Source organism: Pteropus alecto, unplaced genomic scaffold, assembly GCF_000325575.1.
Source record: "Pteropus alecto unplaced genomic scaffold, ASM32557v1 scaffold14, whole genome shotgun sequence".
Lineage (NCBI taxonomy): Eukaryota > Metazoa > Chordata > Mammalia > Chiroptera > Pteropodidae > Pteropus > Pteropus alecto.
In genome coordinates, this window is record NW_006436810.1 from 921689 (window position 1) to 925959 (window position 4271).

Sequence of the window (4271 nt, forward strand, 5' to 3'; positions counted from 1 at the left end):
AAAGAAAGTTAAAATTAAAATATGTTTTAAAAATCAATTTCTATAGATGTAAATGTTAAAGAAATGTTTAAAAATTATGCTTGATCCATCATGGATCCTTATATCAGAAACGGAGGGTCATCTTTTGCGGTAAGAAAATTATGCAACATTTCCATAATTTCCTTTATATATATATATATGCGTCTTGAATAGCTATGGTCAGAGCAGAGTGTTCTCTTTGCAATTAGTCATACTCTTGAGAATAGCTCCCAGAAGAGTGTAACTCACAGTTTACCAGGAAAAAATATCCAATCGTATGTGTGTGTACAGAAACGTCTGTTTTCCTTGTCATTCTTCCTTACTCATTCCCTTGAGAGACAAAAGTAGAATCATTTTGCTGAAAGCTACTCTGCAGCAGTATAAGGGCTTTATCAAAACTGTCTTTATCCTCAATAAGCCTGCGTAGAACTTTAAATCAGTGGGTTTTGATTGTAGTCTTCAATTTCCATCTTAGAGAAGTATTTTTTTCTCAATCCCATTGTACTATTTTTAAGTTGCCCAAATAAAAAGGAGTAGAATTATTAGACTCTGTTTATCAAAAAAGGAGTGGGTTTGCAATATATAGAATAAGTGTCAGTAAAACAGCAAGTAGCTACAGTTGTCATTAGAAAAGGACACTCAGTGTGTTACACGGAAAATAACCATAGATAACTGGGTCAGTGGCTTGATGAGAATGAGTGTTACAAATAAACTGCTTCTCGAAGTGATTTTGTTTTTGCCACATATCCATTTTTAAAAAAATAATAAGTGGAACAAAATGGTAGTACACATGATGCCATGTTCCTTCAAGAAAGTACCATTCAAAATAATAATAATAATAAATAATAATAATAAATTTACACGAGTAAGGCAGTAGATGGAAGTATAAAAGGGGACAATTTAAATATACCAGCTTGTAAGATTCTATTGAAATTTTAGCATTTTTCATGTTTTAAAAAGGGGTAAAGATTTATGAAACTTTTAGCATTGATATGTGAATATCAAATTTACTGTGTTGTATGTATCATTGCTTATATTAGTAATTCTATCTTCATTTTGAATGCCTTTTTCTGGCTGTCTTAAAAATATAACTCAAATTTATTTTTATAATAACTGAATGATATTAAATTTAATATTGTGATATAATTTATGTATCCAGTTCATGACCTGTACAGTTTTCTATGATTACATAGTAACCACATTGAGAAATTGGGGACTGTTGTACATGTGGCAATAAATCTTTCAATATTTAAAATGACTCAGGCTTTTAGTAACATGAGGAAGGACTATTGACATAATTCTTGGAGTCACATCATCAAACAAAAGTCATTGTTACTCACTGATACTTTTAGAAAAAAAAACTATTTGAGGTCATTGCTGTTTGCTTTACTCCTTATTCTATTCCTTTAAATGGTCTCTATATATCAAAAGTGTTGGCACAAATATCGAGAAGTAAATACACTGAATCATTCTACTACCAGAAATTTAATAGAATACATATGTATACACATAAATATATGCATGTACATGTTTTTAAATGGAGTGTTTTACAGTCAAGGTTAAGAACTTATAAAAACATAAGTTCTTTAATTTTAGTCTCCCACTGAAAACAAACTTAACTTTAATCACGTGTCTTATGTTGAATATCCTACCAGTTATATAATATAGGTTATCGCTCATTAATTTTCAATGTACAGTGGAAGAGGCTTTTCTTCCTCTGAGAACAAGTAACCCATGATATAAATTTAAATCTCTATGAGTAACTGCTTATCTTATGCAGTGATATATTCCCAGCATGAGCACATTTCCTAGTACTTGTATCAGAATAGTCTGAAATATTGTCAATTTGTACTTAAAAATTGTTTTCTTTTGCAAAATATCCAACATTAAAACTTTGTCATGACTATTATTGCTTCACAGAATAGTTTGTCTTAGCCAAGAAAAAAATTCAATTTTGACTTTTAGTGCATAGCAGAAACTTTTCTGAAATCTAAAGTACTTTTTATTTATAAACAAGGATATTTTGAATAGGAAAGAAAAGATGCTTGTGTGTATTTCTCAGGACAGTATCCTAGAAATTTGCATGTGCTACCTCAAAACAGGGGGCAAATAGAGTGTACATTACTAATGACAGTATGATATTGATGCAGATGGAATAATGACACACCCTGAATCCTATGAGAAAAATAGCTAAGAGTTGAATGTGTTCAAAAATGTTGTGAAGATTCAAAAACCCCACCAAATCAGATGAAGTCTGTGATGGTGAAGGCTGAGTGTGTGGACCTTGCATCCAGAGGCCATATGAAAGACCATAGAGCAGATATACATGAATAGTGAGAATCAGTGCATCACACCCCAGGACTAGGAAGATGGGCTATATACCACAGTGGATGGCAGGACCCCATCACTCAAAGACCAGGAGCAAGATGCCTTATCTCAGAGGAGACCAGTGATGTCAGGGTATAGTTTGGGCAATAAATCATGTAAATCATATATCAGTGTTTTTGATGAATTTTATTGGTTTGCTCATTTTTGACTAATTATTTCTAGACCTTTAGTTACCCTCCAAGGGAAGCAACAGAAAATTCTAGCTGCACCAATAAACGATGAAGAGTTACTACCAGGTTAGTGCTCTGAAACTGTTCATTGGCAAGCTAGTATATCTATTTCAGATCTTAAGCTGGAGGGAAAGTTGATGTCCATAGTTTGTAGTCAAACATCTAGTAGATATTTTTCTTATGAAATAGTGGGGCAATGAGAACACAAAAGTTCTTGCTTTCTGGCAAACAGTTTTCTTCAAACAGGTTGGGCACCTTATGAAGCAACATGTCTTTGCTTGATTGTTTCAATTAGAACAGATGGTGCACCCTCTCTCCACAGTTGTCTTATAACTGTTTGTGGTGTGGTGTTTTTTTTGACTTTCCGCAAAGTGTTATGCAAAAATCAAGACAAAGTAATATCAAGTATACACACACATATACACACACAAAAATGAAGAAACCAAAGATTCAGTAACTTATACAATACATTGTCTTAACAAACTGGTCCTACATTTATCTGATTAGCTGCCTCTACTATCCCTCATCATACATCTCCCTTAAGCGGTGGGTTTAGGATTAGTAAAAGCCAGAAGTCCAAACCACTATTGTAATTTTTAATTTGGATATGTTGATGGGGGACTCTATAATATTTATGAAGCAGGTAGATACTCAAGTAAAGGAAAGCCTGTCTAGCCAATATTTTGTAGGTAGAGCTGCTCACTTATTTGCCCCAGTCTGTCTCTCAGGATATTAACTGTGTTAGCTTCACCTCTCCTAAGAAAGCAGAATCTGAGACAAGCTTTTATACAAGTAAGCTTATTTTGGAAAGTTACCTCAAGAAATAAAAATGAAGGACTGGAAATGATTAAACAGGAAAAGAAGAAACACCAATATAGTGGTGCAGTTTCAAAGATTAGCTCTGTGGACCACTGTGCCCAATCTTGTCAGGATCTTCTAAAGATCTATAGAAAAGATACCTCAAATGGTCTGTGTGAGGGACTGAAGCGGGGTATTTAAACAATGATTCCTATCTCCTATTATTTTTGCACCACTATTCAGTGTCTGTGTGAGTGTAGGGTGTGTTTCCAGAGGCACCCACTCTGCTGGATCAGAAGAGCACCAAAACAGAAAGCCAGAGTTACTTGAAGCAGCTGAAGTAGATGCAGGCATATTGCAGTTGTAAAAGGTAGATACTAACATTAAACATTAAATTAAAATTGTCTGTGGAAGAGACAGTTCAAATTCCTCTTCTCAGGAAAAATAGAAAGTATTATTTTAACACAAGGCTATATAAAGATTAGTTGAGAATGACTAATAGGCAATATGAAATGCATTGTTTACCTAAAATAATAAATACAATGTGATACGAATTTATATACATGTCTCAAGTCTTATTTTGAGTGACAAATCTTAACACTTGCTCTGGTTATGTTAGTACTTTAATACAAGTAAGGTTAATGTGAGTAATATTCTGTATAACTAATGAAAATAACTATTAATTGAAATGAAGTAGTCGAAAGAGATATCATGAAAGACTCTTCCAATTATCTTTCTATATTTCTCAGTCTTTCAGAGAGAAGCATGATCCTTCTAATCGGTAGGGACTATTATGATTTTGGTTTATTTGATCTAAATGGAAAAAAAAATAAGCATTTCTTAAACCAATCTTAGCATTTTTATCACTTCTGATACAACATGGTTTTTACATAGGGA